Source organism: Protopterus annectens, chromosome 1.part0 (assembly GCF_019279795.1).
Source record: "Protopterus annectens isolate FY-2018-M chromosome 1.part0, PAN1.0, whole genome shotgun sequence".
Classification (NCBI taxonomy): Eukaryota; Metazoa; Chordata; order Ceratodontiformes; family Protopteridae; genus Protopterus; species Protopterus annectens.
In genome coordinates this window covers 1,155,506,646-1,155,531,121 of record NC_056725.1, presented here as the reverse complement: position 1 = coordinate 1,155,531,121, position 24,476 = coordinate 1,155,506,646, and positions in this window count along the sequence as shown.

Sequence of the window (24,476 nt, the reverse complement as noted above, 5' to 3'; positions counted from 1 at the left end):
ATACCAAGACGACATGTGTCTGGTATGGCAAGGTGACATCAAACTGATCGAAGTATTCATACAACATATTACCAACAAAACCAATTTTCTTGAATTCACTTATCAAGTAGGGGTAGATAGCATAACATATCTTGATGTACAACTGATTAATGACAGGTATAACAAGCAGTATAAAGCTACCATTTATAGGAAACCTACCTACTCCAATGCCTTCCTGCACTATACTAGTGAACATCCATATCACCAGAAAAGGGCAGTTGTTAAAGGCCAGTTGGTGAGAGCTGCATGGATGGTTACTGAAGATGTTGACTTTGACTTAGAATGTAACAAGATGAAGTCCATGTTCACAAGTAGGGGGTATCCTATCAAATTATTTTAGAAACACTTACAGAAGTTAAAGATAAGAGATCCACAGGTTGGTTTAAACCTATTTTAACTAGTAGAGCATATAAGGATGGTATTACTACCAATACTAATCTAATTACACGACAGCATGACAAAACGATGACAGTGTCACGTTATTACATCTCAGTTTCCTATCTACTTTTTCAGCTGACACGGCAAGAGTCAAAGAGATTTTTATAAAAAATTGGGCATTAATTTTGGAAGAACCGTCCATTTGTACTAAGCTAGGTATCAGACCCCACTTCACTTTTAGAAGGGGTTTTAACCTTAAAAATCTGTTGGAAAGGCATAAGAATGAGCATCTAGGTACGAACAAGCGGGTACATAAAGGTATGTAAATGTGGGCATTGCACACAGTGTAAACACATTCAAGTGACTACTGACATCAATATTAATAACAAACACTACACAATAAATGGCTCCTTTAATTGTGAGTCCAAAGCTGTAGTATATGCAGCTTGCTGTCAGGTTTGTCCCTCATTTTATATAGGTAAGACCGAGCGGAAACTAAAACAAAGAATATACAAGCATTTTTATGCTGTTAGTAAAGGTGATGTTAACAATGCTCTTGCTCGGCATATTTTACAATTTCCAACACATGAGTTTTTATTTTTGGTTGTACACCAAACACTTTTAGACCCGAGAGGGGGGGCCTTGGCAACTTTTATTAGAACAAAATGAGTTGTATTGGCAAATCAAAACAGCTGCATACATTTTCCCTGGTTTAAATAAATTTGTGTCTATTAAAAGCGTGTTAAAATTAAAAGCTTTAAATAGATAACATATTAATTTTGCATAAAAGATTTTGAATTTGATACTGTACCTTTTTGTTGATTAATTTGAAACATAGTAACATTTATACAGTTTCATATATATAAAAATATGGACTTTGATTTGGTCATATATTCAGTATTATTATGATCAGATTTTAGTCTTTAACCAGCATGCAATTAATTATTTTTTACATATTACTATATATTTTTTATGTGTCTATATTTAGCTAAATATCTTAGTTCTTACAGTGAATTTATGTCATTATCACATATTATACATTTTCAGTTTTGCCCTAGTAGCTTTTTAAAATGTGATTTTTCAGTATAACATTTACACATGTTATACATATATATTTAATGTTATTTATAAATTGAGTATTATGTACTTAACATTGTAACATTTTTGAGCAGGTTTCATACTGTTTAAATATTGTACTTTTATCTGGTTTTATTTTTATTGGTTGATTGAATGACTAATTGATAATTAACTACAAAGCTATATAAGCATCAGTTTTATGTTGTTCTGGGTCTGAAGAAGGTGGAATATTTTTACCACTGAAAGCACTTACCATATTAAAGTTTTTAGTTGCTTTAGCATTACGTTATTCGTATTTGCTTATTTCAGCTTTCTCCTACCATTCAACTCGTTTTTCTTTTGATTTTTAGTTGTTCTGCCAAAGAACAGCCTGCTGTCTCCCATTCAGGTAGCATGTAAACCACTGAAGGGCCTTAGTATCTAGATAGAATGTTTGCAGGGTGTGTATTAGAAGTTGGTGGTCAACCATGTTGAATGCCTTGGAAAGATCCAAGAAGTAATGTAAATGTGGAATATTCATTTAAATTGAACCAATAAGGCAAAAAACTGCTTTGCCTGTTTAATATAAAATAGATTCTGACATTTAAATTTAACATTGTCTCAGAGCTCCAGGCAATTGTTATTCAATCTGCCAGCAAACAAAAATTTGCACCACATGAACTGAGTGATAGCAGGTATAAAATAATTTAATGTCCCATATCATCAATATACAACCTCCGCAAGCTGCATTAACAGAATGTATAGGTTCTGCTATCTTTCGGAGTGTGTGTGTGTGTGTGTGTGTGTGTGTGTGTGTGTGTGTGTGTGTGTGTGTGTGTGTGTTAGTACAGTCAGGTGTGGGTGTGTGTTTGATGTACAGAGAGTGCATGCATGTGCATAACTGTGTAAATGTGTGTATGCATGTGTGTGTGTGTGGGGGGGGTGGGGTGGCTGCCATACCTAAACTCCCCTTGCCTAATGAGCAAGCCCTACAATACTATAGGGAGGGGAGTACTAGACACTAGGGACTGTCAAACATTACCCTAAGCCATATCAAAAAGTATTAGAATAACATGTTTTGCAACACAAAAGATGTATGAGGGAGAAACACTAGACACTAGCAACACTCTTTAATATAATCCTAATCCACTTAAAAAGTTACTAGAGCTTAGGTTTTGTAACATGAAGAACATATGGAACTCTAATGTCTTTCATTATTGACTTTTGCAATGGCCCATTTCATATGAGGGCTATGCTCAAGACTTCTGGACAATGGCACGGGGAACATTAAACAACTCCAGGGAGTCATTTTAAATATTAGTCTAATCCACTTAAAAAGTGCAACAGATTTTGCATCTGGATTTATATACTGAACAATAAAAAGAGTGAAACTGGAATGTACTTTTAGACCCTTCTAGTCCCTCTTTGTAAGGTTATTTAGTATTATTGATTGACTGTAATTATTCGTGATTTACAAGGGACTGTGTGACAAGATGGGGATGTTCTGTAAACTCATGGACAGGTAAGGGGTATGGCGATGTGCCAGTGCGTGTGTATGTGTGTGTGTGTGTGTGTGTGTGTGTGTGTGTGTGTGTGTGTGTGTGTGTGTGTGTGCGCGCGCGTGCTGGCAGGTGGTATGAGTGAGTGTGATGCCTGTGTTAATGTGATGTGACACCTATCAGCAGTAATTACTGCAAGGGCAGAAGAAAAGGGCCTGTTAGTGCTTATGGTAATCACCAAATGATTCAGAAGTATGCAAATTAGCCAATAATGAGGCCATTCCTCATTACGACTAATGTGTCTCTGAAATGCTGCTTTCCATGAGCACTATAAAAGTCCAGTTCTGCAACAACCTTCCTGCTAATGACTGAGCTTATTTCTGCATCCTGACCTTTGCTAGTCCTGAAAAAACAAACGCATTTCCTTATGCAGACATTGGTTTTGGATCAACAAATGCATTCTCCATATACAGACACCAGCTTTGGATCAAAACTTAGTGAGAACTTTGGCAAAGTTACTGTCACCTCATGGAACAAAGCACTAATTGAAATCTGAAATGAACTTACTACGGAAAACTTTAAAATAAATTTAAAAGACCGCATATTTAAATAAAGTAATTGCAAGGGTTTCAGAGACAGCAGGTAAAGCTGTAAGATACATATAATAAATATTTTACTTAACGGTCTCGCTTTGTACAATATACCCACAGAATGGCTAGACTACACCTTACTTTCTTTAATATTTCATATTTTACATTATTGTCTTTTATACTCTGTTATTAATTGTTTCTGTGTTATTGATTTTTGATGTTTCTTTATATCTGTTGATTTTGTTATTTACTATTCATTTACAATTGTAGTGTGATGTCCTCTTTGTACTGCTTAGGGAGCCAGGGTCATGGCTAAAAGGTGTCAGTCAACCAGTCCATCTACCTGGTAACCAAATAGACAAATAAATAAAATAAATGCAGTATAATCCTCATTGTATGCCAGGTAAAGATGGCTACTTCCACTGTTCCAGGTGGTCATTCTTGCATGAAGAATAATGAGTGCTGGACAAAAATGGATGGCCTACAGGACTGGTAAATAGCAGAGGGAGAAAAAAGATGGAATCAGAATTGCAAGAAAAAAATTATGGACCTAGTTCTAGCAGGACCTTTCTATTTCACGTGTCGGTATCTTTAAAAAGGGAGGTTACTGCCTCACAGACCTAGCAATCAGGGAAAAACAAGTTTTACATAGACTGCTGTTGTTACAGTAGTTGTACATTTGTTTTATTAGCCCCTTATTATCCTCTGAAAACCACGGTAATGCAACAGAAGACATGCATGCTGTACTGTCCACTACTACTACTTTAAAGGACATTCACAGCCATTGTGAAATTTTTAGAGTGACATAAAAGAGGCACAACTTTCTATTGTCAGCCAAAGTGAAGAAAACCACTAATTAGGGCACCGAAGAGGAATGCAGTTATGGATCACCTACATTTTGTCTTCTAAAAGCAGTAGATGATCAAGAAACCACCTACAGACTCTTCACCATGACTTACATAGGTTGCACCAAAATTGCCCAGTCATAGATAGTCTGTCAGCCAAGAAAAGGAAGATAGTTCACTTTGTCTGCTTGGGACATTAATATAAATGGTTCTATCTGACAGGCTCTTCTACTTGACCTATGTAAACTGAAAACAACATCCCATGAGAAGCAACCACACTTTGTGAGATTCCGGTATACACTGTAGTGCTGCGACTCCTGGGAATGACTGATTGATTCTTTTAGTACGCTCCTGATCTGACCAGAGGTACATCCTTATTGAGCATTTATGTAGCTGTGTCTGTCCTTCACCTAGATTTTGATGGGTGAATCAACACTGGAAGACATCCTACATAAGCTGAAAAATGAAGACCCTTTATCTGGTCAGGATCACTAAAGTGCTAAGACTATTAGTGGACTGTCTTGTACTGTAAGTAACATGTTCACTATCATATCCCACAGATGGTTTAGTAGCACCTGCTATGAAATTTGAAATCTTAAGGTATCATAATCAGAGTTTAAAATCACACTTTAAGTTGTCAAACTGAAATTATGGGGTTTGTCCCTGTGTGACCTACAACACGCATGGTTATGTATAAACTTTATTGCTATCCGAGAATAAAATGAAACTATTAAAGATTGCACAATGTTCTGAAATCTCAAAAAATACACAACTGTGATGCACCACACTGGTGTAGGATTGACACAAGTGAGCAACTGGCATAACATTTAGTAGATGCCAGTGATTCCTTCATCCAAGCTGACAGGCACCAATATACTGGCAGAGATAGGCAAGCACTTAACATCATATAATGTTTCTGCTTCCACCCTTTAGAGTGATACAATCCCAGAAGACATACCATATGACATTCCTCAGAGGGTCCTCAATGCTTGAACAAACCATACTGTCAGGTGCACACCTTCTCAGGCCACTCAGTTTGCAACGTTATTGAAAAGAGTAAACTACTGAAGACAATGATTCTTGATAACAGTCACAATGAATTCACAGGGGAAACTTCACAAAAGGGATGCTAAGCTTGGTGGTCCCTCCTACCAAATGTCAATCAGCAAAAAGAGTCCAATCAGTATTTCCTTCAGGCAGCCAGTCTATTTCCTGCACCAAGAACATAGCTTGCAAAGAGAGATCACATATAGTGTCATTGCAGCCACTTGCATGTTAGACCACATGCATCAAACAGTACTTATACTGACTACTGATGTTATGGAAATGTTTTGTGCACAACTTCAGTTCATTTTATGTGATTTGTGTTGGAGGGTGATACTTTGCATGGTTTTGGTGTGTAGCCCACCCATGGGTGTAGCTGAAGAGATATGGGTTAATTCCTACCTGACTCTGGTGACACCCCTATTAGGCCCAACACACCAAGGTGGCAAGAATGACAGATTTTTTTCTAGGTGACACATCTAGTTTAAAAAAACAATAGCACATCCACAAACAAATTATTTTGACAGTGCACCAGTTAGCAATAAGGCAAGGTGAGATATGCATGCAATGAAACCATACATCCACCCTCTTCCCCAAAACTCAACAGAAAAGGTCTTGACATTCAAACATGCACAAAGAAGGCACCATCACTGAGCAGTAAAGCTTTATAATGCAGCAATACAAACACAGGAGAAAAAAATGCAATGTCATTAGGCAATAACAGAGTTATAATACAGCAATACAGATATGAGAAAATGCAATATCATTGAGCGACAAAATTCTTGAAGGCAACAGTACTAACACGAGTAAAATACAATGTCATTTAACAATGAAGATTTATAATACAACAATACAAATATGAGAAAATGCAATGTCATTTTGCAGTACTAACACCCTCAACCCCCTTGATCAATTCTAAAAAGACGAACTATGAAGCACTCTATTCTACCCTGTTCACTGGCCAGTGACTACTTACAGTCTTGCTGCCAGCATGATGGGGCCCAAGTTGTAGCTCACATAGATCCCAGTTATTTGTAATCCACAAAGCATTTAGCGGGGGAATCCACAATCTTATAAAAATATAAAATGATGACCAAAGCCTCTCACCACTCCATCCAGAATATCCTAGTGACCAGGCATTGTGGTTCCTCTGATGAGAAAAGTAGAAAAATCACCTGCCAGGACTCTGGTAATCATCTATGGCTTCTCTGTACTAGGCCCAAAGGAACACCGTCCTTGCTGAATCATATGCAGGTGAGGAACTACTGGTTTCAGACTTCTCTCCTGATTCCACAAAATACCATCATCCATGATTTCAGCAAAAGACAGACACAATCTGCCACTTCACTTCCCTATCCCCAAAGCACTAGAAAGAAAGTCCAGTCATGCTGCAAGGCCTTTTTCCCTTCAGCTCCCTGTTTCAGTCTTCCCTCTTACAGCTAGTGTTTCAGTCTCCTCTTTCACTTTCAAAATTGTCTTTTATATTCCACCTTGTGGTGTAATGAAAAACTACAGTCTATTACCTCCACAATGAAATACAGTGGGAGCTACACTCTCCCCCTACTTGAAAATCTTGGGTCCTCCCCAAGTCAAAGGTAGATTAGCAGCAAAATATTTATAAGCACTAATGCACCATCAACTGAACAATATTTTTACATTCAAAAGGTACATTCCTCCAAGGGTAATCAGCCTTATGCATAACTTTGGAAGGGGTGTCACCGCTGGAGTAGGAGGCATAGGGATTATGGGTGCAGACTCTACAATGAACTGTGGTCACAGGTTCCTGTGTACTATGTCCCAAACTGTTATATGTAAGTTTCTGTGGGGGCTGAATCAGTCTCTGCAGTTTTGGTTCGGGAGAGACAGCTAAGGAATTTTGCTCAGAAGGTTTATCATCCACATCACATTCAATGTCCACTTCTTCAGTAGGCATATTGTCTGCTTCTAAGATCTCCTCGTGTATAACTTCACTTTCGTTTTCCATAATGGCATGACTGTCCTCAGCACTATTTTCTGAAGTTTGTATAGCAGGGCCTTCATCAGTATCAGGTTCTGTAAGAGGCACAGAAACATTAATTAGTCTCTTGTTAGATCTGGGCTGCTCAAAATGTCAAGGAATGAATTCTGGTGCATTTACATTGAGATTACACCCACGGGGTCTTGAACATCCTCATAAAAAAAACACACTGAAACCCCAGTCATCATCACTTTCTTCCTCTCTTCAGCAGAAGGGAGCATAGGCTTTTGAACATTGGAGGGAATAGTTCCTCTCCAACTTAGCCTTCTGGATCACCTTGAGTTAGGCTTCCACTGAGGCATTCTGGGTTACGGATTCATGAGTCTCACTGATTTTGCCAAAAGCATTAAGTTGTTGCAGTGTCAGGTTTTAATGGGTCCTTCTTTCCTCTCAGAGCAAACTTGGCAGACAGGGATATTAGGTAACTGAGAACAAATTATGTAAATCTCAGATCCCCAGCAGTCAGCTAGTTTATGCTTTTCTTGTAATCCCAAAATTCTCAAAAGAACTCTGTCCCCTGGCTGCAAGTCATGTATCTTTACTTTTTTGTCATAGTGAGCCTTGTTTCGCTGATGTCTTTGTCTGCTGATTTTTCAGCAAGCTCATAAGCCTGTCTGAGGTTCTTCTTGAGTCTTTCCACATAACTGCCATGAGATTGCACTGGCGTATAATCAGCTGTGACTCCAAAGGTGATGTCAACAGGAAGACGAGGATCTCTTCCAAACATTAAGAAGTAAAGCGAGAATCCTGTAGCATAATTTTTAGTACTGTTGTAAGCATGCACCACTGTGGCTACATCTACTCCATTGACTCTTCTTCTCAGCAGATAGTGTTCCCAACATGTCTAGTAAAGTTCTGTTGAAATGCTCAGGCTGAGAATCCCCTTGAGGATGATAAGGAGTGGTGCGGCTTCTTTGGACTCCCAACAGAGTGAGTAGTTCATGGACAAGCTTGCTCTCAAAATCACATCCTTGATCAGAGTGTATCCTTTCTGGCAGGCCATAGTGTACAAAGAACTTCTCAACTAGTAGTTTTGCCACTGTAATAACTTTCTGATCGCGAGTGGGAAATGCTTGAGCGTATCTGGTATAGTGGTCTGTCACGACCAGCACATTATTGATCCTGCCTTCATCTGGTTCAATGCACAGAAAATCTATACAGACCAGTTCCTTGGGTCCACTACTTTCCATTTGACCCAATGAGGCAGCTCGGGTCAGCAGAGTCTTTCTCTGAATGCAATAAAGACATGTACAATAATAATACTCAACATCTTGCTTCATGCATGGCCAGTAGAACCTGTCTCATACCGGATCAATAGTTTTGTCATAACCAAGATGACCATGTTCATCATGCAATGACCAGAGTACTACTTCTCTATACTTCTGAGGAAGCAACAATTGCCATTTTTCACTGCCGAGTGCACTTGGAGATCTCCTATACACTTGTCCATTCTGTATCTGGAGTCTTTGGCCAAAAGTCTTGCCAGAGGATGAATACCCATATAAAGCATATTAACTTGTTTCTTCTCTAAAGCAGCTACCACCAGCTGACCTAAGGTGTCTTCTCTTTGATCTCTCCTGAGGTCACTGTTACTCAAAGCTGGTAGTGATGAAGCCTGTAAAGTGACCAGATTACAGTAAGCTTGGGGTGTGCTTGCTACAGACAGACCCAACTTCTGGGCCCAACATTCAGTGTGTTGATAGCAGGTTGCAATCTGAAACATAGCTCTCACCCCTGGCACTGGAATTTCCACCCACTCATCGTCGGGGTGTAAATCTCCCTGAGGTCTTCTGGACAGACCATCAGCATCTCCATTTTCATGTCCTGGGTGATATTTCAAACTGAAATTATACTTGCATAGAGCTGCCATCCATCTGTGGCCAGTAGCATCTAGCTTTGCAGTGGTCTGAATGTATGTCAGAGGATTGTTGTAAGTCTGCACTTCAAATTCAGTCCCATAGAGATAGTCATGCAGCTGTCCACTATCGCCCACTTTAAGGCAAGGAATGTCAACTTGTGTGCAGGGTTGTTTCTTTCTGTGGGTGATAAACTCTGACTGATAAAAGCCATAGGTCTCAGCTTCTTGTCATACTCCTGGTAAAGGACTCCTCCTAAGCCATCCCTGCTAGCTTTGTTGAGTCAGTGTATGTCAGCACAGGGGCATGTGTGAGGCAATACTTAAGCTGTTCAAATGACTATTTGCACCCAGGAGCCCAACAACTCTCGATGAGTTCTTTAGAACCTCTTGGTGCCTTAGGTTTTTTCACAAGGATATCTTCATCTGTTTCATCTGCTTTCTCATTATTTCAGAGCAAATGGTTGAGGGGTCTTGCTATCTTTGAAAATCCTTCCACAAACCTTCTATAGTAACCAGTGTGATATGTTGGTGTATGGGGCTTTAACATCCAGGGTGCATAGTAGCCAGTCAGGTTCTAGTTGACTTTCAGAAATTATTTGTAAATTTTTACATACCACACTGGGCTGGATTGGAAGCCCTTCATTTTTGGCTGGAAAAAGCCCAACTATATCTTGTGAGCTTCAACACACTCTTGGTTTGTATGGCTGAGTATGTCCTAAACAAAAATGTATTCCATTTTCAGGCAGAATGTTATTGGCAACTCAAAGGCACTGCTATGGGAGAGTCCTTTACTCCCATATATGCAGACCTTTTCATGGGATACATTGAGGAACATCTTATTTATGATCCCACACACAACTTATATCTTGAGGAACTGGATATTTGGTGTATGTATCTGGATGATTGTTGGTTGGTTTGGTGTCCAGATGAGGAATATCTGGCGAAATTCGTATTGTATCTCAATCAGAACAAATGGGATATAGAATTCACTTTAACTTGCAATCGGTCTGAGATCAACTTTTTGGATGTCACCATAACTCGGAATCCAGATGATACTTTACAAAGCAAAACATTTCACAAATATCCCCAATATAACAACATACTACATGCAACCAGTATGCACCCCATTCACATAATTCGAAACATACCCATATCTCAGTTCCTCAGGATTCGTAGAATTTGTTCCTCAGAAAATGAATATGAAGAATCTCAACAGGATCTGGTTAATAGGTTCAGAGCTAGGGGTTATAATGAGCCTGACATCCAGGGTGCTCAAGAGGTTGCCTCAAACTCAACTAGACCCTCACTTCTTACATATCATGATGAAACCCATACCGAACAGGATGATTCCATTTGATTCATCACAACATTTGGACAAAACATTAACTTAATTAGAAATGTTATGTCCAAGCATTGGAACATTCTTACTGCCAATGATGAACTTACACCTTTGATTGGTGATGCATGTAAGTATGGATATAGAAGAAGCAGGACACTTGGTTCCTTTTTTTTCACATTTTAAAAGGGTAAGCTCGGCTGGAGCCATACACCATCAACTAACTATGCCAGGTGATAGATTATGGGGCACATACAATTGTGGTCATTGTTCATCATTTCCATTTATTTTCACATCCAAACAGTTTACCAGCAAAAACACTGACAGGATATATGACAGAAAAAATTTTGGTAACTGTAACAGCGATTGGGTGGTGTATCTTGCAACATGTACATGTAGCTCTTTTTATGTTGGACAAACATCACGACCACTTTGTCTGCGTATGTCTGAGTATCATAGTGACATATGAACCAAGAGAGAGACCAATGCTCTATACAGACATTGCCTACACCACAACTCAACCAGATTCTAGTTTACCATTATTAACAGGATTCTTGGTGACAGATCCAATAAACAAAGTTGGCACTCAATCCTTACCAAAAAAGAGAAGTATTGGATCATTAAACTGGGTGCTTTGTTTTCACCTGGTTTGAATGATCATTTGTAAAGTTATGTGTTTTATTTTCATGTTTATTTTTATTTCTATCTGTTATCAGTAACTATGGTTACTATTTAAATTACATATGTTATCACTAACAATGTTGTCTTATTGTATAACTTTTCATTCTCTTTTTATTTTCCATACAGGAAATAATTTGAATTTTGGGAAGAATCCTTTGGGAAGAATCCTATTGGATGGTTCATGTTATATATGTATGCATGACACTTCACATCAGTAACTAATTTTATTCCCACCGAGGAAAGCCTGTTGGCTGAAACCGGTCTGGGATGTATATTATTTTGTGAATAAAATACTTATGTATTTACTTTACTAGTCTTGGTTGATGCTTTTCACTGTATTTGGTGCTGGCGTTTTTTGTCTTCTTGTACCCGTTCCTGCCTTGCACCTGGTCCTACTTGCAGAGAGTTCTTTTCTTGACTTTCTCTGTACTAGGCCCAAAGGAACTCCTTTCTTGCTGAATCATATGCAGGTGTGGAACTACTGGTTTCAGGCCTCTCCTGATTCCACAAAATACCATCATCCAGGATTTCAGCAAAAACAGACACAATCTGCTACTTCACTTCCCTGTCCCCAAAGCACTAGAAAAGAAAATCCAATCATGCTGCAAGGCCCTTTTCCCCTTCAGCTCCCTGTTTCAGTCTTCCCTCCTTCAGCTAGTGTTCCAGTATCCTCTTTCACTTTTGAAATTGTCTTTTGTAATGAAAAACTACAGTCTATTACTTCTACAATGAAATACAGTGGGAGCTACAAGTCTATTTCAGAAGTATTGCTAAGCCTTTAGGACAGTATTCTTAATTTTTGTTTGTAGGACAGTATTCTTAATTATGTTTTACAAATGACAGTATTGTTATTTTTTAGATGCCTTTTTTCATGGTTTATTTCTATTGCGCATTAGTTGTTTTATTTCAGGTATAAGACATGTTTTAGTTTTTGACCTGGCACTTTTATTTGTAGAGGGTTCAGGGAGTAAAATATGGTGAGAAAGATTTAATTGAAATGAGTTCATATTTCATTTAAAGACAGTGTTTTTAATAGTTCCCAATAGCTATGCACAAGGATAGAGAAGATTATTTTCTTATTGAATTGGGTTGTATTTCTGATTATTTTAAATTGGATGTTTTTTTTATGAATTCTTCTATGTTTTTATGTGGAATAGACCAGTTATAATCACTACTGGTGTCTACCATATTTCCTATATGGATAATTTTGCAGGGGTCTTTTCCAGTGACTTTATCTGTCTTTGTGGTTGCATGTATAAGCTAATTTAATCCATATAGGCTAATGTTCAGGGAAATAGTCTTTTGAATAACCTTAGGCAAATCAATATTAAGGTCATCTAGGATTATTGTTTCAATAGGTATAGTTGTAGTTATTCAAAATAATATGTTCACAGAGACTGAGTTTGTCTCCAGTAGCAGTCACATATATACTGAGTTTTATGTGTTTATTTTAACCGTAACTAGTATTTCAGTACTATTGATATTTGGTGTTTATGTGGGATATATGGCAAGATTAGGTGTTTTTTTAAAAGATAAAATAACTTCATCACCAGCTCTTTTAGTAGTTTGATAAACATGGATTATGTCCTAACTAAATTAGTATTTCTTTATGTTTTATTTATTTAAGCCAGATTTCATTATTGTAACTATGTTTGTGGTATAGAGGAATATTCAGCTATGCACATCTGTTATTTTGTTCCAGTACTATGGGCATTTATATGACAGTTTTATTTAGCTATGTTTGCTTAAGAAAGGAGTATTAAGATGGCTTGAAACAATATTATGGATGGCAGGGCCTGGGTTGAGGTGAATGTCACCACTTTTTAGAAGCAATTTGTGCTTAGATTTCAGCAATGAGATTTGAGTAAATCTGGTTTGTTTAATTACAGGTGTTGTTTTGTTGTTAGATATTCTGGAATTAGTAGGCCATTTGTGTTGCATCTCAATATTTTGAGGTCTATTGTTGCTGTATTAGCCATTCATAGGGTGAGTGCTTATGGGTAATAATAGTATGCTTTATTAAATGTGACTCCAAAGAACAGAGCCACTCTTTCAGCCAGTAGTCAGCTTCTCTACTGTTGCTCATCTAGAACTTGTAAGGACAAATGCTAAATATTCCATAGGGATGAGATGGCTAGCCACTGAATTTCAGATAAAAAATATTTTTTTCTGCAAGCACATACAGAGGTATGTTCAAAAACTATGAGGCAGAGATCAGTGGTATTTTCTTCAACAAAGTTTATTCTGGATAAGCACTTTCACTCTTACACTTTTTAGACGTATTTAAACCTGTTGTATATTTATACAAGATAAAAGAATACTGGCAGATGGGAAGAGCTACACAGTTGCCAGTAGAGGGATTCCAGGTGTTAAAATATTGGATGCTAGGACAGATAGAGCCAATCAGGAACTAGCCTTGGGTTAAAATATGTGTGGGCACTTTCTCCACCCTGGAGGGAATGAAGATAAAAGACTGAATGCACTGAGAAATGGCTACAGTCAATCAGCAGGTATCCTTGGATTGAACTAAGATTTGGTGCTTTCTGTACTGTAATTTGAATACTGTTTTCAGATTAGCTAGTGTGTTATACAAGAGTGGACCATTTAGGAGGAGAAGGTACTGTAGAAAAATATATACATATGTAAAAATTAGGGGTTAAACTATATTTATAATAAGATTTGATATCCATTTGAAAGTGAAAATAAAAAAATGAACATGGTGGGGTATAAAATAACTACATCTATTGCTGTGCACCCAATTTCCCAGGCCATAGTGTTAAATATACCAGTGTCAGCACTTTCAGTCTGGTACAGAGCTTCTTCAGTTCTGCAGAGGAGAAAACAAGTCCTTTAAAAACAATTATAAAAACCCACAAGAAATATTGTTATACTGTAATAAGTGATTGGGTGGTAAACAGGACAGAATGCACTAACTACTCTACATTTTACATCAGGAAAACCAAAAATTGTCTTCAATGCCAAATCATGAAGCATGCCTCTGATATCAAGCTTAAGGACTCAAACAAATGCCCAAACAAGGCAGTCTACTGAATTTGAAGGATGCACCACATTTCTCTTTCCTGTGCCTGAAAGATTTTGATTCTCCTCCTGGACAATGACACCAATTTCATCCTCAAAAAGAAAGAACTCAAATGGCAAGTTAGGCTCCCTGCCTCTGCAGGACTAGACCTCAATGAACCTTGTTCTATTAAAGCCCATTCTTTCCCTCAGAAAGTTGGAGCACATCAAATACTGTAAAAAGACCTTCCAGGAAACATTTCTGATTATCCTCTAAGAGCATCTGGCAAAATATTTGAATTCTCAAGACCAAATAAAACACTTTGTAAGGAAACATTGATAAAAAATGTCCAGACTCTGCTTGCAGACCCATATTGGCTTCACAAGATTTGGAGAGAGTGACCCTCACCTTTTTAGAAACACCAAAGTAGTGGATGGAACCTTTTTTATACATTAGGACAAAGACTCACGAACAGACATGTGCTTCATGTCCTCCATAACCCCAATTGTACATGTGAGCGTTTATGATTTCATTGCAAGAACATATCTTATGGTGAATGGGGTGGCTGTACATCATCCCATGCATGAGACTAGACCTGAGCTATAATTACACCTTCAACATGAGATAATCAGACTATAAGTGCAGTTTCAACTGTATGACAACTGTTTATTTTATTTGCATTTTTAGCTTTAGTTGTTATATGTTTTTATATGTATTTTTTATTGATATTTTAGTTTGTTTGAATTTTAATTACTGCACACGTGTGTGATCATTCATTGCATATTCAGTTGTTATTAAAATACTTGTTTTCTCCTTTCTGAATATGAAGAAGCTCTGTACCAGAGAGAAAGCACAGATATTAGTAATTTTGATAATGGTGGCTTGTAAAATTGGGTGCATAGTAGCTTGTAAATTTTATATTTTATTTTCTATCCCACCAACTTCATTTTTCATCTTCACTTTCAAGTGGATTTTAAATGTTATTATACATATATTTTTAGCCCACAGTTTTACATTTAAGGTTTTGTCTACTCATTTCTCCTCCCAAGCACTCCACTCTCTGAAAACACACTGGCCAATCTGAAAGTGGCATTTAAATTAGGGCGGAGAAACACCCACTTTTAATTTAATCCAAAGCTGCTGCTAATTATCTCTGTCTGCCTCACCAGGCAAACAATTTTTTTACTCTACTTTCTGAAAGCACACTGGCCAGTCTGAAAACAGAATATAAATTAGGGTGGAAGAAGCACCTAATCTTAATTTGAACTAAGGCTAGCTGCTGATTGGCTCTGTCTCTCCAGACATCCAATCATTTACCACCTGGAGTCCACTCCATTGACCACTGTCAAACCCTTCAGTCTCCCTGTACTGTTTTCCCTGTGTGCATATATGAATGGTTTCAATGTAAGAGGCATTTCATTAAGTCTAAGAACAAAAGTGCTTATCTGGAATACACCTTGTTGATGAAGTTATCACAGATCCCTGTCTTCTGTTTTTTAATACCTTGGTTGTGCTACTGCTTAGTTTACAAGTTAATAGAAAAAAAGTATTTTTTATCTGAAATCCAATGGCTTGCTGTCTGAATGTGTCATCGTTAATATTTTATTAAGCGCAGGCAGAAAAGTTAGGATAAGAAAAGTAAGATTGCATACTAGGTTAGTTTTTACATATAATTTTTGTAACTAGGTTGTTGTTTGATTTGTCTTCCTACCGGACTGGATGTTGGTTGCTTTTATGTAGTGTATAATAATGAGTGCTCACAGTATTATTGACTATTAAGATGGTTGTGCATTTGCTTATAGTTTTATAGCAAAGGTTAGCCTATCACCTTATTGAGATGTTAATAGTTATTAAAGAGTTATGTTGTGTATGACATTGAGTAGGGACTGAATGTAAATTATAGTGAATGACAGATTGTTAGTATGTACTGAGTAAGGTAAAAGGACTGTTAGTGAAAATTTGTGGGAAATTCAATTGCGGTATCAGATAGGGCAAGATTTTGATTACTGGAACTTTAGTAATAGGTAGAATGGAGGGTAAAGCAGGGAAAGTATAAAGGAACTGAAATAGGGGGTTGGTATCAGTAAGGAAGTTACTTAGTGAGGTGTACTGTAGTGGATTTGATACTTATCATGTGACAGAGATTGCCACTGAAGGGTGGAAGTTGGATTGGATCTGAAGATGACTAAAGGAAATAAAGTATGGTTGGGTAGGGCAGCAGAGACAAGGTTGACATCTCATGCATTCAGAAAGACTTTGGACAGGATTTCTGACCAAAAATATTAAATTGGAATCAGGTCAATACCCACAAGTTGATGATTTATTAAAGAACAACTACACTCAACCCACAAAATCTTTACCCCTCCACACACCAAAAGTACTATATTGCCACAAATGAATAAAGCTGTCCTTAATTGATTCTCACCTTTTTGGGTATTCCATAACCTTTCACCTCCCTCAGTGGACACTATATTTGATTTGCACAAAATCTCAAAGTTCTAGAATTTTAACACCCCAGCTTTCATGTCATACAGTCCATTACATTGAAGGCATTTGGCTTAATGGAGGATGTCCAAGACAGCTGCACAATGATCAACTGCTTAACTTCATCTCTGCAATATGAAAAAAGAAAATGAAAAAGAAGGCCAGGAACTCTGTCACTTTAGTACATTCATTTGCTGGCTAGTAAGTACACTGCCTGGCTGCCAGCAAAAAAAGAAACTAGGAAAGCCTGAATGAAAATCAAATAGAAAAACTTTATTAACTCAATAACCTCCCTGTTACATAATGCTTCTACCCCACCCCTGTCTGTACCCACTCCATCTGGTCCACCACAAACCCACTTTAAACTAGAACCCATTCAAACAAGCTATATACAAGGCTTACTATCTAAAGTAAAGCAAAGTACCCTCTCCGCTGATCAATTACAAGGTAAATTTCTGAAATTAGCTGCCCCATCTATTGCCTACCCCATATCAATCCTAAGTAACCACTCTATCACTGAACAATATGTACCTACCACATGGAAATATTGCATATCATTTCACTGCCTAAAAGAGGTCCCTCTAAAGACATATCTAATTATAGACCTATAGCCATACTTTCACCCTTAGCAAACAAATAATTGATTACTTCCAAAAAAAAAAAAAAAAACTCCTATCTGTTACACAACATGGTTTTCGACCAAAACACAGTACTAGTACAGTCCTCATTAGCTTTACTAACTCTATAAACCACCTTACAAATAACAACCAACTTGTCTCTGCTACCTTTCTTGACATGTCAAAGGCCTTTGACACCATATCACATCAAATCCTCCTAAACAAACTTGTCAATTACAACCTTTGTCCTAAGGCCCAAAAGTGGTTCCATAGCTACCTCTCAAACAGGCAGCAAGCTACCTTATGGGATAATAAACTCTTCCTCCCACCTTCCCATCTCTGTAGGTGTCCCCCAGGGATTGATTCTAGGGCTGCTACTCTTTACGGTCTTTACCAATGACCTTACAACAGCCGCTAGTCCTGCCAACATTATTCAATATGCAGATGGATCATTGCTTATCTGGTCTGCACCAACAATCAAGACACTTCAAGAAAAGACCCAGGCTGCCTTTAACATTGAAAAATATCTAGCAGCTCATCAACGTATACTAAATCCCAATAAAACTAAGCTGATGGTCTTTTCAAATCCTTCCTCACTAGCTAACAGTCAACCCCTTTCTAGTTTCCCTTCTAATGACACTAATATAGAACTTGTTGAACACACTAAACTTCTTAAGGTTACCAAATATAATGCACTGAAATTTGACAAACATATAGTACAGACTATTAAAAAGTCCATATTAAACTCGGTACACTCTACAGAGCAAAACCCTATTTTTCAGATCATTCTAGACTGGATACAGCAAGAGCCCACTTGTTATCTTCACTACTCTATTGTTCTCAAATATTCACAGACCTCTGTAAAACAGAAATAAACAACCTTGAACCCTGCTATAACAAGATAGCCAAATTTGCAACTAACCTCCCCCAAAAAACACATCATTGTACTGCCCTCAAACAACTAAATTGGTTAGAACTCCCAAACCTATTATGCTATTAATTGCCCACACAATGATGTATAAACCTGATCACTGCCCAACCCTAACTAACCTTGTCCAACCCTACAAAAACCTTAACTTTCTTAGGTTGGCTGACAAAGTCCTACTTAAAGTAAATAAATCTCAAAACTCTCATGGCGACGCCTTATACTGCCACAAGATTGCAAAACTCTGGAACTCACTTCCTTAACAAATTCTATCTATTGATCATACACAAAACTTTAAACAGGAACTAAGACAATACTTCCTATCCCACTGGCTGTTTCCATGCTCTGCTTCAGACTAACCTATATCCCCCCCATGTTTCTATCACTCTGGCCACAGCTCTCAAAACAATTTGAGGAAGGCACTCCCTTCACACAATTGACTGTACAAAAAAAAGAAAAAAATATTGTAAATTGTTAAATGTTTATATTGTATCAATGCTTTTACTGACTTCATTTTATGCTATTTACTATGCTTTTATGCTATTTACTATGTTTTACTGTCTTATTAACAATGCCTGCATGTCTGTGTAACTTGTAACTTTTTTATACTACTAAATATGTTGTATAACCATGTTTCTGGAGCTTTTCTCCCCGGGTCTCCACTGAAAAAGGACGTTTTGTCCAATTGGACATCACCCAGTAAACAAATGTAAATAAATAAATAAATACAATAAATTAGAAAAAGTAAAGAAAAAAAACATTCACTGGGAAGAAGCATGGCTTCTTGGAATCTAGAGGAAAAATATGTCAAGTGTGCTCAGAGCTGATTAAAATAAACGTAATACTGAAGGAATACATAACTCAAAAAAGGCTGAAAAATGGAAGAAATTTTAAACATGTATTCAGATGAACTGATAAAACTACAAAAATCAGAGGCTGAAATGAAGAAAAGGTTGGTTGCATTTGGGACTAGACTACTCAAGAAGAGATCTTTAAAAAATGAAAGTAGAGAAAATAGGGAAAATCTGAGATTTTCTGTTGTGCCAGAGAAACTGGAAGGACAGACTGTATTAATTATAATAAGGCACACATAAGCAACTGGCCTGGTATTCCACAGCAGGATTCATTAATTGAAAGGGCACTTCGTGTGTATACTCCAAACCTGACCATGAGAAAGCAGCCAATACATGTATTAGTAATGATGCAAGCTTACCAGCAGAAAGGGTTGATCCTGTCAAAACTGTGGCAGAAAGACAAAGTATTAAAAGGTGAAGACAGTAGAGTGTTTATGGAAAATGATTATTCACTGTAAACCAGTCAGAAGAGACACAAATTTATTCCAGCAATCAGGGAATGTTGAGAGGCAAGTATGAAATTCAAGCTGCTGTATTCAGTTGTCTTCAGAATATTTTTTTCTGCAGGATCAAAGTCATTTTTGATGCAGAATGGGCTAAGGAGGAAATACAAAAGTTTGTCCAATGAAAAGTGAGTCATCAAGCTGAATGGGGCTGTGCTTCTCATTTATCTAATAAAGCACATGGAGAGACTTTGCCAGTGAAACCTTTTCCAGTGTTCCAAAGGAAGATGCTTGAAAGACAGATAAAAGCATATAAGTTGACTAGAAGAATTGGGAGCACCTTAGAACTGAGCTAATGTCTGGAGTTGGGAGATGGAGATGAACAGTAAGAAGACCAGCAACACAAAAATTAGTGAATAAACATAAGATCACAAAGCATTAATTGCATTTGTGAAATACAGCTTTACAAGAAAGGGAGGAAAGAATTAACTTTTGTTGTCTTTGTAAAACTTGTGGGAAACTGAAAGGCATTTGCCTCATTTCATATCATTAATGTTTGGAAGGGCACCAAAGGAAAGGGAAGAGGAAGGAAAAAGGTAACTGTAAGTAAAACAATTGATATTCTTAACAGTATTTCTATAAAACTCTTAATGATATAAATTGCATGTTTTATAGTAAAACATTTTAATTATTGTATGTGATTAAGATAGTGAAGTAAAGATATGCTTATTTGTTTCTTTTTCTTTCTTTCTTTCTTTCTTTCTTTCTTTCCTTCTTTCTTTCTTTTTCTTTTTTAGTATTAAATGAAAGCACTGCAATGCCAAAAGAGAAAAAAGGCTAGGCTGTAATCTTGGGTTGTTGAGGTGGGTGATAGGGTATAAAAGTACACAGATGATAATACAGCTGATATGTTTTCACTCATGTTTGTGTAGCTGAATATCTGGATAAAGATGCTTGGCTTAATCCAATAACACGTTTTAAGTGGAAACAAGTAATGAAGAGAACACTGATTGCATTGAAAAGTTTTCCTTTAGCAGTAAATCTTTCAGCATGTCTTTAGAAACCTGCAAATGTGGGCTACATTTTCTTTTTTTATTACATTCTCATGGAGGCAAGCTGATTTTAGGGCTATACAAAAGCCAAAGTGCTGGTTTCTTGAAGGCTAAAAGTTAATATTTTCTGAAAGCATGCAAGTTGTTTTTCACATCTGGGAGGAGAATAAAGCTAAAAAAGAACAGACACAAATCATTGTAAGTAGGAGCACAGGTAGCAGCTTGCATCTTAATCATGGATAACCTTAACTTTAGGTTAGATCAGGTCTGTGCTTACAGGTGTCTATTGTGACAATTGCTCCTATTAGGAGCACTAAACTTCATTATTTGAAGATGTGTATAGTTTTGTGTGTTTGTATTAAGTTAACAGGTTATAACCGTTTAGTGTCTTGGAGGGTTTTTTTTTTTTGAACGTTTTCATTAAAACAAAAAGTCTTGCAAAAACATGACAGGTTCAAAGGGAATTGATAAGAAAAAACTTTATAAAGTATCAACTTGCCACACATTAGTGGGTATATGTATCACAAAAGCTGGAAATAGAAATTTAAAAAAAGCTGTCATGTATAATACATGGGAATAATGACTTCTTAATATAATGGTCACACTTTCCATATTATCTTGGAATGTGAATGCTCTCACAGGTATAGACAAAAAGGAAAGAATATTTAATTATATTAAGAAGTACAGGGTGGAAAAAGCAATGCTACAGGAGACACATTGGAAAGAACTCAGCAAGTAAATTCAATAAAGAAAGGATTTCAGGATGGATCTTCAGCAGAATATCAGTGACAAATGAAAATAGGAGCACTTCTATTAATCAATCAATTGAAAAATAAGTATATTTAAACCCTGTATTACACTTTGTTAACTGTATTTATTTGAATTGCTGCTTCATTTTTGCTGATTGTGTCTGCATTTTTTTCTGTGATTTGAAATTCTATATTACTGCTTTATACAGCATAGGCTAGAGTCAGACTTCCTGTGCTGTAAATCAGCCATCATACATTAAGAGGGCCTCCCTGCAGTCTTGTGGCAGAAGTGTGTAGCGCAGATTTCATTTGAGTTAGGGATTGCTAGAGAAAGGCAGTTTGGGTCTTTCCCATTGGTAGTTTGTCTTAAAACTGTTGAAGTTTGCCTGTATTTAAGCCTCGCATTTTGCACATCACACAACAGGGTTAACACTGCCCTATACAGAAGTAAATGCCTGAAAACTTAAATTTTCCCTAGACATCTGTCAGTCGGACCCTCCCAAGTCCCCTGTTGCTCTGCAGACAACTCAACTGCATACTGAGCAGCATCACCACAGCTCTTTACCCTAAATCATCAACAGAATAAGTTCCTGTGTTGTCCCTACATCATAATCTGATCTAACTTACTCAGTCCCCAACAGTACTATGGTATAAACCTGCCATTATGGATGGTCACTTTCCCATCATTTCTCCAGCCAGTCTTATTGACTTGGGCATCCTGAGGAAATGTAGTAATTGCCTCATGTATACTGACAACCACTTAGACCTGAAACAAACAAATACTGTATGTGAGAGATGTAATTACACTATCAATTTGGAAACAATCCTCTCACTTAACAAAAAAACAGGACATCAATCAGGTTGTCAGCTCGTACACTTCAACTCTCACATGAGTTCAGGGCACAGCACATAAACCCACAAATGCAGAGGTACTCACTAGAAGCCTACCAAAAGATCAGAGACCTCCCAAGTGCAAATTATCTGGACACACCTCGACATGTATAGAAACCACTGTACATAACAACACACATAGTGTGTCACCAAATAAACTCCTAGGGCAAAACACCTCAAAACCTAATGTCTTGGTCATAGGAGACTCCATTGTGAGACACACAGATATCCCCCTCAGCAGGCTGGACAAGGAGAAGGTCATGGTCAGCTGCCTATTAGGTACCAGGATCCATCAGATCATGCATGCACTCAGGCCACTCAACAAAAAGTACATTTATGGCTCTGTTATAGTCCATATTGGGATGAATGACTTGAGATGTACCTTCCTGGACCATATGAAGAGAGACATGACTGAACTCTCAGATTATGTGTCCCAGGCAGGTATGACCTTAGCCCTAAGCAGCATTCTACCTTCACTCAAGATGATGCCACATAAACAAAAAATGATTGACTTCAACAATTGGTTTAGCTGTTAGTGTCAGTCCAAGGGGATCTAGTATTTGTCAGCTTGGGAAGACATGGTCGACAGACCATGCTGATTTGCCAAAGATGGTCTACACCTGTCTCCCCTAGGCTTTCTGATACTGGCTAAGGTGCTTGCCTCCCCATAGTGCCTTTTTAGGCAATGTCAAAATGACAACATTTCTGACATAGCAAAATCTACTCGAGACAAACTCAAGGTTCTTCTGCTTAATGCTAGAAGTCTAAACACAAAAGTACATTCCTTGGAAGTACTCTTCACCTTGGAAGATGCTGATGTCTGTGCAGTCACTGAAACATGATCTAAGGTCACAGAGAGCAACCCAGCTATGCAAGACTACACTGTCTTCAACACATTCAGACCTCAGAATGAGTGTGAGTGAACCAAAGGTGGAGATGTATCCATACATCTTCATTAAAGCCAAGTACACCTTGAGACTGGTCAAATAGTACAACTGTCTTGAACTACTCCATGCCAAATTAACTATAGGCAAAACACACTACCACATCATTGCTAGCTATAGGTGATAGTACTGAATTTTATTTATTTCTTTAATTGTATATTGTAGTCTTTGTCTCTCTGCAGTTAGTTTCCCACCCTCCCTTCCTGTCCTTGATCTGGTGTTAATCTTGGTGGCTTTGGAATTGTCCACCCCTGCTGTAAATTTGTGTTTGGACACTCCTCCTGGACCTATCTCATTTGCTCACTCACTGAGTACAGTAAGATCATTTGGGAAGGACTACCCCCTTGCTTATTTGATTTCAGGCACTACCAGTTCCATCTCATCAGCTCTATCCACAGTGTACAGAGAGATCATTTGGGAAGGACAGCCCCTGTAGTCTCTTAATCTTGTTCTGTTTCCTCCATCTCCAGTATAAAAAAAAAAAAACAAAAAAAAGCCAAACAAACAAAAAAAAATATTTATACTTTATTCAGCTGCTCTTACTGCAACTGTCTTCTATCTTCTTTATTACCTTAGTTTGCTGTTCTGTGTGCTCTTAAGTGTTTAAGTGCTGTTATTCTGCACTTGTTAGTTGCCTGATTAAATTTGTCTGCTATTCTAAGCATCTTAGTTTTGGTTTTAGCACTTGTGCTTCAGGCCAGTTATTTTACATTTAGGGTTTTTGTGGACAAATCCTTATCAAACCCTGTTGTCCATAACTCCACCAAGTATTCAAAACACTACATCTGGACAATTCCCATCAGTTTCCCCTGCCAGCCTGGTCAACATGGGCATACTGAGACAATGTCGCAACTGCCTCATACTCACGGACAGTCCTCTTCTCCTAGCACATAATTTTTGTACTTGCAAGAAATACATCTACATCAGTCAGCTGGAATCCATGCTCTCTCACACCTCAGCCAGTACTCTTGACAAAGAGGAGGTTGCCAGCACAAACACCACACCACCCATAACACAGAGTCACACACCCACCTATGCAGGTGTCCTCAACAAAAACTTACCTAAACAACAGAGACCCCCAAAACACACTCACAAACATTCCACACACAACACCAACCACATCACACACAGTAGTGAACACACCCATGTCTCACA